General features: G+C 50.4%; 1 long non-coding RNA gene across 1 annotated transcript; it reads right to left on the reverse strand.

The window, feature by feature from the left end:
• Window positions 1-2062: 2062 nt before the first annotated feature.
• On the reverse strand, window positions 2063-5474 carry LOC106975381 (uncharacterized). The gene is made up of 3 exons (XR_001430309.3): window positions 4062-5474; window positions 3465-3602; window positions 2063-2731 (listed from the first exon to the last, which is right to left on the reverse strand). It is a non-coding gene; the product is annotated as an uncharacterized LOC106975381 (long non-coding RNA).
• Between the last annotated feature and the right edge of the window lie 6982 nt (window positions 5475-12456).

Raw genomic sequence — 12456 nt, forward strand, 5'->3', positions numbered from 1 at the left:
CTGGGCTGATGGCTCGGAGCCTGGAGCCTGTTTCCGATTCTGTGTCTCCCTCTCTCTCTGCCCCTTCCCCGTTCATGCTCTGTCTCTCTCTGTCCCAAAAATAAATAAAAAACGTTGAAAAAAATTAAAAAAATATATATAAACAGTAAAAAATTGTTTAAAATCCTAATATAGTCGAATAATTGCTTTAATGAGGATCAGAACAGATTCCAGCCTAAGAGGCAGCTTTCAGTTAGTACTCATCAAAAACCACAGTCACACACACACGTGCACACACACGTGTGCAAGCATGCACGCACCAGCCGAACACAGTTTATAGCACTTGCCGTGTCGCAGGGCATCTTTCTAAGCTGTATGTACAATTTACACGGCTATATTAATATATTCACTTTATTTTCACAACACGCTCTGAAGAAAGTGCTGTCGTTATCCTTGTTTTCCAGATGAGGAAACTGAGGCACAGTGATTAAATCTCTTCCCAAGGTCATTTGCTAACAAACTGTGGAGCCAGACTTGACCCCAGGCGGTGTGGCCCCAGAGCCTGTGATGTTCATCCTACGCCATGAGGGCACCTGACAAAGGGCGGTGCACCCTTCTTTTCTAGTCTGGAGCATCTTTCAAACTGGTCAAGATCCACTACCCTGATTTTTGGATCTGTGCATACATTGTGAACCACAGTGTGTGAAGACATTTGAGATGCTTGCAGTGGACCTGAAGGAAGACGAGGCATTTTTCAGATGGATACAAGGACAAATAGAGTATGTCACGAAGGACATGACTGTGCCAGTCCCCAAAGTATGAACAGCATGGGGGTCTAAGTCAAGGGTACTTCGAATTGTATGACAGTGCTCAGGTGTGAGGTAGGCGGAGCAGGTGGTGAGACATGCATGGGGCTGGGAGACTGACAAAGACCGGATGATGACAGGCTTGAATGTCATGCACATGGGCTCTGTCGTGAGGATGGGGGTGGGGAGTGGTATGGAGGGGTTGAGCAGGCGAGGAACGCAGCTTGCTAGAAAGATCACTCTAGCTCTAGTGTGAAGGGCTACCTGGATAAGGAGGTGAGGAGAATGTATAATCAATAGATATAATCAGTAGGTATGAGAGCTGTAATTGATTAGGTATAATCAATAGGCTTAGGTGGCTTTTTCCCTGCACAGAAGCACTCCTATTGCTCACCATGCGTATCACAGAGCTGCAGCTACCCAGAGAAGACATCTTTATCTAATTCACCCAGACACCTTACAGGCTCATGGTGGCCCTGGTGACAGTCAAGAGGGGGTGGGGACAGAGCTAAGCCAAGGCAGTGGCACTTAAGGAAGAGATGGGTGGAAAATGTATGGTATAGCGGGGCAAAGTAATCTGGTCTCGGCGATCAGCCCAATGTGAGGGCTGAGGGAGAGCAAGGAGATGGGATGATACTCAGGGTTACTGATTTAGCTCAACCAGATTCTTCTTTAATCTGGTGTTCCGATAAAGGTCCAGACAGAAAATTTTTTAGTCTTTGCAAGCCTTACGGTCTGTTGTAATTACTCAATTCTGCTATTATAGTTCAAAAGCAGCCATAGACCTTGAATGGTAAATGAATGGGCATGGCTGTGTTCCGATAAAACTTTATTTACAAAAACAGGTTGTGGGCTAGATTTGGCTTGAGGGGTGTCATTTGGTGACCCCTGCTCTGCACCATGAGGTGGCCCAAGTGCCAGAATGCCAACTGGGTGTGCCAGGTGGTTATTAGGTGAGAGAAAGGCTCGCACTGTGAGGCTCACACCTCATCAGGCAGATAGACCATACATCTCTCCTTGAATGATGCCCACCTGACCATGAAAAGACTCATCTGAAATTGCAGAGCATTCCAACATCTGTCCTGGGAGCCCAGCTCTGGCAAGAGCTCCACGGTCACTGCAGCAAACCCACATGTTAGCCCCAAAACACAGGCTGAAGCAGGTCAAACACTTGGGAATCTTTTGTCCTCTGGTCTGCATGGCACCATTATTTGAGACAAGCAGTCCAGAGGAAATGAACCCATCGGTTTCAAAAGCAAACCCATCAGTTTCGAAAGCAAACCCAACCCCCCCAAAAAAATCAACAGGCACGTCATTCCAGCATCTATGTTACTAAACAAAATGGCTGTCAGAAGTGGGTCCAGATGAAATGAATATATTGCCATCTGAAGGTATTGCCTCTGAGGGAGGTAGGGCTAGAAAATGAGAGGAACCAGCCAATCTCCATGTGTCTACTCTGCAAACATCCACTGAGGGTTTCGTGGTCCCTGTCCCTGCCCTCCTGGAGGGTACCGGCCGGGAGGCAGCCAGACAGAGAGCAGAGCATTCCAGTGTCCTGGATGTCATGCATGGTTGGGCGAATCCACGGTGCCCTGGGGGCACAGAGCAGGGACTTAGCTCAGGCAGAGGCACCTGGATCCCAGCCCAGGTGATCTAGGGCATAGAACAGTGATGAGGAATATTCCAGGGGGAAGGAAGAGCACCTTCCAAGGCAAGGGGGGTGTTGAGGTTGGAGTGAGGCAATCTTCCAGAAGGGGTGCAGTTGGAGGGGCTGGGGATGAGTCCTGGGGAAGTCAGCCCCCGGCAGCCAGCCCAGACCTCTCTGGGCTGGAGGCCGTCTTGTTCTCAGCCTTCTGTGCAACTAGAACGGTCTCTGAGTTCTAGATGAAACGCGAAGCACTTGCCAAGAGTGTGGTGATGCCAAGAACACTCTGCCGATGCTGCATCTTGAAATAGTAAAAACAAATAATAGTAAATCACTCCTATCACACTGCCCATTTCACCCTGCACTTCCAAACTCTTTATCTTGCTTATACTCACTGCAAGTCTGAAAGGGGACAAATGATAACTACTGCCGTCACCTTTCCTGTATTATTAAAAATATTGACAGCTCTCATTTTGGGGGTCCTCACGGTGGCCAGCAGTGGGCTGAGTGCTTTAGATGCAATATCCTATTTATCACAGAAGCAATCTGAGGCTCAGAGAGGTATAATAACTTGCTCAATGTCATACACTGGGAAAAGAAGGGAGCCAGGACCCAAACCCAGAGTCTGCCTGACCTCTGAGCCCAGAGGCCTCTTGCTGGGCCTTTCTGCCTTGACATCATGCCATCTAAGGACTGTGTGGATTTCTGAGAGCATAGTCTTCTGTTATTATATTTGCCCCTCCAAAGAACTTTCTGAAGTTAGCAGGAAAAGAGCTGTGGCTCCGAGACGCACGGTGTCCCCTCCAAGGTCACACAGCTTTTGAAAGGGCCAACTGAAGACTTGAGCGAAGTCTTAGCATTTCAAAGCCAGAGCTCTAAACCCTTTACCGTGGTTTCCAAGTCCACAGAAAAGAGATGGACGGCTAACATGCTTTAAAAAAAAAAAAAAATTCTTGAAAAAAACCCCTCCAAAATGCGTGCTCTCTTCATCTCTACGTTGGCAGGTATTCATTAGGCGATCAAAAGACAAATACCTAGGGGAGCAAGACACGCAGACCACAGCCAAAATGACATCATAAAGAGTAGATGTGCCAAGCAAACCTCATTTCCTCTGACAGAGCGGCAGGCTGGGAGATAAGGCTAGACGTACTGACGTTGTCATTTCCCCAGTTCTGCAGGACAAGTTAGATCCGCGCCACCGAAACATCGGGTGGGGGGGGTGGGAGGCGGGCCACACCACACCATCCCCCACCCAGGCACACACACACACACAGACCCTCACGGACACTGACACACACACACACACACACACACACACACACACATACAGGCACAAATACAAATACACAGACACAGACACACACGAATCTACCCACCCCCCCAACTCCGACACATACAGGGTCGCTAGCACAGACACTCACACACGTAGACATATGGAAACACACATATAAATAGAGCCACACACAGAAATGTATGGACGGAACAACAGACACATGCACGGACAGGCACAGCGACCTGCCTCCCCTCTACGTGCAGACGGCATACAAACACACAGACCGGGGCAGAAATACACACACATTCACACGTTCATAGAACTAGGCATAGACGCACACATCCTCCTGTAGACCCACATCCATCCACCGAGAATCACCCAGCACCCCTCGGGGGGCAGCAGGCGCTGACTCTTCTCAAATCCTCTCCTCTGGATCCCAGAAGTTACATCTTTCCCAAATTGGAGACTCTGAAAAATGACTCCCTCTGTGTCTGTGCATTTTCTCAACTCTGCCCAGCCTGATGTCTTCGTCCAGAAGCTTGGAACACACAGCCACCGCTGTGCGTTGTTGAGAAAGGATGTGGACTTTGGAGTCAGGCTGGTCTGTGTTCCAGTTGAGGCTCTTGCCACCCACGGGGTGAGGGGACCTGGGCACGTCTCCCTTTTCTGTGCTTCAGTTTTCCCATTTGCAGAGGCCTCGATACTCTTTGTGTCCAGCCCATTGGGCTGGCTCATCACAGACCTCTTTATGCTAAGTACGTTAATTATTTGAATGCCCGTCTTCCTTGCCAGGCTAGAGGCACCTTGTGGGCAGGGGTCTTGTCTGTTTCCCCCTAAGTCCAACCTCCAGGACTTAGTGTCTTCCAGGCACACAGTAGGTGCTCAGCAAACATTTGTAAAATGAAACAAAGAAGTCTTTATCCTTAGCGTCTAGCAGGGACCTGGCACGATGTTCCCTGACGATTAAAATAGGTTGAAAAAAGTAATACACACAAGGGTAATCCCGACCAGGGACCAAGTTCTAACTATATGCCTCATTCCATCCTCTCCATGAAACAGGCATTCATTCGTACATGAGGAAACCGAGATCCAGAGAGGTTAAATAATGCACCCAAGGTTCCTTCCTGGGGTGGCAATTCAAAGCCAGGAATATGATGGCTCAGTGCACACTCAGAACCTAACAACTACAGACTTCGTGCACAAATGTTTTCCATCGTGACCCAACTCAACTGATGACTTCTACAGCCAACTCCGCCACATCCAGGTGTGGAGTAACTCTTTAGAAAGAATCGACACATTCTCTCCGGTCCTGGGTTGACTTGTCAGTGTCCAGCGCCCGTCTAGAACACCTTCCGTACGCCCAGGGTGTTGGGTTCTACATACATAATCCAAAAGCTCCTGGGGTCTGCCTTTCCCCTTGCTCCCTCTCAGCTAACACCCATCCATCCATCCATCCATCCATCCATTTATCTGTCTAATCACCAGGCCGTTTTCCACGTGAGGCCATTCTGTCCCCGGATGTTTTTTGTCCGTGTTTGCGTAAACCACACAGCCTCATCCTGGATCTGTCAGATCTGTTTTCCTCTGTCTTGCATCGGTACCGGGTTTTAAAACTCAACCAACCTGTAGGTCAATTAAGCCACTTTGCATACCAACTGCATTCCTCGGCGGTAACTGGTGGGGCACAGTTAAGCATCTTGCAAATCCCGAAAGGGTCCTACGCTTGTGCCACCAGTGCTTCTGCACACCTCAGGCATACTCAAGTCCCCCCCCCCTCCCCTGCCACCCCCCGGTTTCCCTTAAAAAAAAAAAAAGAAGGTTTTGTGAAGGATCTCTGCCCCTGTCTGGGCAGGCAGAATGGATCAAGCCACAGGGCATGGAGGCCATAATTATCCTTCCCCACAAAGGAAAACAAAAATGTCCAAAGATAGTGGCCACCTGGCAGGCAGGGGACCAGGGCAGGTGGCAGTGACTCATCGGGCACACCAGGCAGAGCCACTCCCCCCCCTGCGAGCAGGCTCTGAGCTTACTCACAGCTTTGCCAGGCTAACGAGCAGGAGAACAGAGGCATCTGAGGGCGAGGGAGGCTCTATTTCTGCTAGCTTGAACTCTAACAAGACACAGGTGGCTTTCAAGACTTTTATTTATTTTTTTTTAATCACTCTCTTGCTTCCCAGTTATGACTCTATTCATTGGGATAGCCCGATGTGAACAGAGTGGATCTAAGCTGTAAGCATATATTAATCACCCACCTATTTTCCCTACTCTTGTCACCTCAAACCCCCGTGCCCCTCAGCGTCTGCGTGAAATTCTACCACTGGCAATTCATTTCATGGGGTTGGACTGGGTCTTCTCCTGGGTTGTTCCTGAAAACATTTTTTTTTAAAGCTTATTGATTTATTCTGAGAGAAAGAGCACAAGCTGGGCAGGGGCGGAGAAAGAAGGGGAGAAAGAGAACCTCAAGCAGGCTCAGCGCCATCGGCACAGAGCCCCATGTGGGGCTTGAACCCACCAACTGTGAGATCATGACCTGAGCCAAAACCAAGCATCGGAGGCTCAACCGACTGAGCCACCCAGGCGCCGCATCCTGGGGTTGCTCTTGAAGACGGCGACGTCCCCTCAAGGGGAGAAAGGTTGAGTGGGGAAGCAGGGGTGCTAACGTGGCGAAAGAGAGGCTACCGTGTGCCAGGAACTGCTCGCCACTCCCCAAGAATCGTCTCCCTGGACACTTGCAGCCCTTGACTGTCTGTTTCAGAGACGCTAAAAGGGACATTCAGAGAGGGCAAGCGGCCTACTCAATATTCACAGAAAGGCCAGGATTCGGGTCTGTTTGGCCTCGAAGGCTATCCTCTTTCCTTGGAGCCCTGTTGCCTCCCGAACGCTTTACGGTACCACTAAAATGCTGCTAGGCACACCACACTCTGTTCACACTGGGATGACGAATAAATGTCATCTCAAGTACCAATGCCAACGCGCTGGCTAAACTGGGGGAAATGTCTCGTTTCCTGGAAAACTGGTCTCTTTCTCCGAAACAGGGAAATTTAGGAGGCAGCAGGCATCTGCTAGCAAGAGGGATTAGCATCAAGACCAAAAGTCCAGAGCAGGGTGCAGCAGAAAGCAAGCTACATCCGGGTCCCTGACGGGATAGCTGAGGCCCCAGGAGCAGCCCTTGACCTCTCTTCCTCAATGAGTCCTGATGTCTCGTATGCCTTCGGGTCCCAGTCGCCTGCACTGCAAGGTCATCTGCTGTTGGAACATCCCAGCTGACCACAGCCCACAGTAACTCTTAGAAAGTACTGGAGTCCTGAGGCTGCCTCTCTCACATACTCCTGATGTGGGCTTTTCTGCTCCAAAGTCTTCTGCTGAGGTTCAGAACTGGACCACCCGCAGGGCCATTGTCCACGTAATCCTGGACTTCAGACCAAACCAACCGCTGCCTCCCCTCCAACCTTTTTCTCTTGGGGCCGCCACCCTGCCAGCTCAGTAAATGCTACCCTCTGAGGCCACAGGGTTGTCCTAGACTCTTAGCTTTGGTGCCTCCACGTCCCCTCGGGTATCAAGCCCGGATGGCCTTGCCCTCTGGTCTCTTGGGAGTCAGGCCCCTGCACCCCATCTCCATCTTCTCACCACAGCCCTGTCTTTCCACGCCCAGGTGGTGGCAGCAGGCTCCTCACTAGTGTGCTGCCTCCAGCCCGCCCTCCGCCTTGGCCCAGAGAGAACATTCGAAAGTGCAAAGCTGGCCACATCACCGCATACTTAAAAACCCTCCCATGGATCTACATTTCCCGCAGATAAAATCCGAACGCCTGGCCCTGACATCCAAGACCTTTTGTTACCAGATCCCTGCTTATTTCTCCAACCTTATCTGTAGCTGCTCCTGGAGACACAATCCGCCTTCCCTTCTCACACACAGCAGCCACCCAGAGGCCCGCCTCCATACCTCCCACCTTTGAACAGGCTCTTCTCGAGGCCGAGCTGCCCTGCCCTTGCTTATGTAACTCCACTCACATCTCAGCTCAGCTCTGGCCTCCCGGGCCCACCCCTCCTGGACACTCGGCCCAGATGGGGCCCCTCCCCTGGGCCTCTACACCCTCCGGTGTCCCTTATCACGCTGGCTCAGGAGTGTTCCTTGGCTTTCGAGCTTCCGAGACCAGATTCTCAGAAGAGCCGAAAGAACTCACGGCTTAGCCAAAAACATTTGGAGGCAGGCATCGTGAGCAAAGCACGGCATCCCCCCCTCCTCTGCAGATAGAAGAATGTTCCCGGGAGTCATGCGGAAAGGGCTGGGAGGGAGAGTGAGGACGGTGCCCACGCTCCTGTGGGAGGCCTGCACCCTCAGCTCCCGGGGCCGGGTGTGGGGCAGGGGCAAAGCCCCAGAGGGCTGGTGTGTGGGGTCTCTGAGCAGAAGAGAAGAGGCAGCCCCGGGGAGGCAGGAAGGCCCAAAAGAGCAGAAGTGGCCACGTGGCACGTCTAGGTGGTCAGAGGCTCAGATACTTCTTAGAGCTTCCCACAATCCTGTGGGGCACCAAAAATAATGCCACGTTTCCTGTGAAACCCAGAATGTCATAAAAATAACAGAGTCACTTGACCCGAGACAGGTTGCAGACAGGAAATAGGGACAGCTCCATGGAGACCTGCATTGACCAATGACTCAGAAAGATAAATGCCACCGACAGGTGACATCAAAGACCAGGTGGCCTTTCTCCCATCACCTTTGCACACCGAGCACAGATACGGTCTCTGGGGAAAGGGTCTCTGCAAATGAGCTGCTACCTACTCCAGCCAAATGGAGGTTCCAAAGAGAAACTGAATTCAGTGCGGCATGATAGAGAAATTTATATTTATCCCACACCCGGGTTTGTGGACTGACGATCCCACCTATTCCAAGTGAATAAATGAACACAGATGGTAAAAGCAACTTGGCCAGAAACACACATGTATTCAGAGCTGGGACCCTGCCTGAAATCAGGGTCTGTCTCTTTCCTCTGTTTTGACTGCTGGGGCAGCCCAGCATGATACACCAAGAATCCATGAACCAGATCCAAAGTCTGTCTGAGGATTAGAGTTACTGCTGGAGAGTCCCAACATAGTAAACCATACAAGATGAGAGGTGGACAGTCAGTGACCAGGCTCGAAGGTAATGGAGTTACCCAATGCTGAGTCACGTTTCAGGCACCTCTCCTTCCCGTGTCTCGGGAGGACGGTGGTCAGGAAAGGCTTCTCTGCAAAAATGAGGCCGGAGATGAAATCTGAACTAGGCCGGGAGGGGAGGGGTTACCAGGCAGACAGAATCGCTGTGCAAAGGTCCCGTGGTAGGAAGGTATGGACTTGTTCATGGAAGGAAATAGGCCCCCGTGTCTGGAACCCTGAGAGTGAAGCGTGGGTGAAGCAGTACATTGATGGGAGCTTCTAAAACGCCCCTCTTCTTCCCTTTGAGGTTGCACTGGCTCTAGTGACTTGATTCTAGAACAGGCTAAAATAGCAATGGCATGCCTCTTCTGAGAGTAGGTTATAAAAGACTTCCGTCTTGCCCATACTCCATCCCTTGCTTCTTTTTCACTTGTTTGTTCTGATAAAGTGAGCCGCCATGTTGTGAACTGCCCTATAGAGAAGCCCATGTGGCTAGAAACTGAGGGAGCCTTCAGCCAGCAGCCAGTGAGGAGCTGAATCCTGCCAACAACCGCACGAGCGGGCTCCAAAACCGAGTCGCCCCGAGAGGGACCTCAAGATGACTGCAGTCCCAGGTGATAACGTGATTGGTCTTGTGCGAGACACTGGGCCACAGGATGCAGCTGACCCACGCCCAGATTCCCAACCCACAGAAACTGTGACATAATACAGCTGGGTTGTTTTCTAAGCCACTACGCTTTGAGACAGTTGGTCGCACGGCCGCAGGTAACTGATGCAGCGAATAAGGTAGGCAGGGATGAGATCACGCAGAATATTTTAGAAGTTGATTGTTACCCGTAGAGCTTTAGACTGCTCTGTGTAAGTTTTCAGCCCGGAACCTATGTGTGATCGACCTGAGCTTCTGATTCCGAACTTTTCTGGCTCAGAGTATCTATGTACCATTCGAGGTTGGGTGCAGGCTGTTTGGTTTACTAACATCAGTGAGGTGGGTAGGCAATGTGAGATTGGAAGGGACGGGAATTAACCTCTGCTGACAACCCGTTGGGCCCCAGGCCCTTGATGAACGCTTTGCCTTAAGTATTTCATCGATCCCTGTGGGACTCCGTGCACCCTCAGAGGTGTTGTTAAGTAACTTGCCCGAAGAGAGTGGCCAGTAAGAGATATGGTCAGGATCTCTGCTTTTGAGGTCAGCTGCATACCCCAGCCCTCTGACATCACTCTCACCAGTGAGCGGCTTTTCCAGAAATAGCTGGTCTGCTGGGTGAGAACCGACAGTAGAGAAGGCAGAAAACCGAAATGCTTTCTTTTTCCTGGGAAAATATTCCCGATGTTGGCCCAGGCAGACCTTTCCAGTGAAACCGAAGAAGCTGCGGTATTGGCTATGGCCGGGATAACATTCTCCTCTTTCTCCTTACCAGCAGAACTCCTGTATTAGTGGTCTCCCCGCCCAATATATTTCCCAGCCTCCCCTGCTTTAGGGGGTGGCCAATAAGCTAAAAGTAGAAGACATCAGGTGGACCTTCTGGTAGTTTTTTGTTTGTTTGTTTTTAAAGTGCTGACTCATCTGAGGGCTGCACTCTCTTGCACCTCTCCTGTCCTTTCCATGCTTGGAATGCAGCCATAATGGCTGGAGCTGTGGCAACATTTTATGGCCATGCGATGACCTTGATGATGGGAACTACGTTCTAAGGCAGCAGGACACAGATAGAAGGAGCCTTGGCTCCTTGGAGGGGACGACCAGGGAGCCAGCCCTTGACTATCTGCTTTTATACAAGAGAAAAATAAATCCTTATCTTCTTTAAGCCCCTATTATCTGGGTTTTCTGTTACAGGTAGCTGATACTAGTCCCAAGTGATACGCTCACATTCTCAGTAAGATATTTAACAAGCAGGATTTGGCGATTTCATTTTTAAATTGCCAGGACTCCAGACTCTCAGAGATTCTCCCTTATGCCTTTCTTAGTTGAAAAGTTATCAGTATGTTCTCCAGAGGAGAGGGGGACTAAAATTTCTTGAGCACCTCCTTTCCCCCATGCACTGGACTCAACTCATGTGTACTCACTTCACAGGGCACTTGTGAGATGGGATTTTCATCCCATTTTACAGATGAGGTTCCAACAGATTACATCACTGTCCAGGAAACACAGGGAGGCTTTGAACCCAGATATATTTGGCCTCACAGCCCATGGTTGTTCTGTTGCTTCCCCACTGCCTCCTGGGTCTAGAACTCTGAGGAGGTGGGGGCCATTCTGAGGGCCCTGGATCAGGGGGCCCAGCCCTCACCCTAATCAACTTCAGCCACTGACCGAAGTCTTCTCCACTGCAAGGTGACTAAAGCAGACGGCCCAGCTGGTCCCCTCCCTAACTCACTGCCATCCTGTTTACTGGCCATCTGGCCTTCATCTCTGTGATTCTCTGACTGTTCCTCTTTAAGGACCCTCTTAAAGGGACACAGGCCCTCCTTGGTTTCAGTAAAGGACCCTCATTCCTAAGCCAACACATTCCCAACCTGTCAGGCAAGCCTGACAAAGAAAAGGCCAGAACAGCAGGGATTTCTGGTAGCAACACAAGTCTATTTCTAACCTCAGATTACAGCGCCCGAAGGGATTACCTGTTCTAAGCAAAAACAGTCCCCCCCACCCCACCCCCCGGCAGAAATGCAATCAGGGCAGCCTGACTCCACAGCAGGCTCCAAATACTCTCCACTGAAACTTGCTTTATCCTGCTTGAAACTCCTCTGTCTGTCCCAGGAGAGACTTGAAATATACTCTTTCTAGGAGCTGGTGGAAAATTAACCCACATTAGGAGAAAGCGAGGTGGTGCTGAATTGGGGACAGGAAGGTCCATTTGAAAGGAAAAAAAATGTTCTTTGTAACCAGGACAAGGCTAAGCATGCCTTCTCTCTATTGGTCCAAATCTATGCCAGCCTCCCACTGGCATCCGTAGGTGTGCTGAGAACAAGCTATGGATTTCTATAGAGACTGTCACCATGGCACTTGGGGCCTTATTCTGCTATTTTTAGAGGGAAAATAATCAAAAGGTCAAAGGAAGAAAATCTACCATAGGGATTTTCAAACTACAAATATTTATTAATGCTTCGGTGTGTGCCTGGCACAACATTAGATGCTGTCCATAGCAAGATGGGCTGGGAGAATTAACCTGTATTGCAACCCCCATGAGTTCAGTGCAAGGCTAGGTACTGACAGTCCATGATCTGATCTCTCTCTCTCTCGCAACAGCCCTGAAAGGGCAACAGTATAATCCCTATTTTGTCAATTGGGGGAAAAATGACATTTAAGTAAGTTGCCCAAGAGCATATGCGGAAGCACGGTACTGGATCAAGCCAAATCTTATTTGGAAGCAGAGGGTACGCACTGGGGGGACTCTGAATAGAAAGGCCTACAAGGTCCGTTCACAGGGATGTGGAGTGGGTTAGGGAGCCGACAGAGGCACCAAGGCAGCTGATACTGGTACAGACAGCATCTCTAACTTCCTCTGTTAGAGGAGCTTTGCCTGAGGAGCAAGGAAAGGAAATCGTGTTACCAGCTCAGTGGGGACCACAGACGAGAAAGGGGCCCTGGGCTTGGAGCACACAAGAGTTGGGCAGAGAGCGGATGGTGGGGG

This window comes from Acinonyx jubatus, chromosome A1, assembly GCF_027475565.1.
Source record: "Acinonyx jubatus isolate Ajub_Pintada_27869175 chromosome A1, VMU_Ajub_asm_v1.0, whole genome shotgun sequence".
In the NCBI taxonomy this organism is placed as follows: Eukaryota; Metazoa; Chordata; class Mammalia; order Carnivora; family Felidae; genus Acinonyx; species Acinonyx jubatus.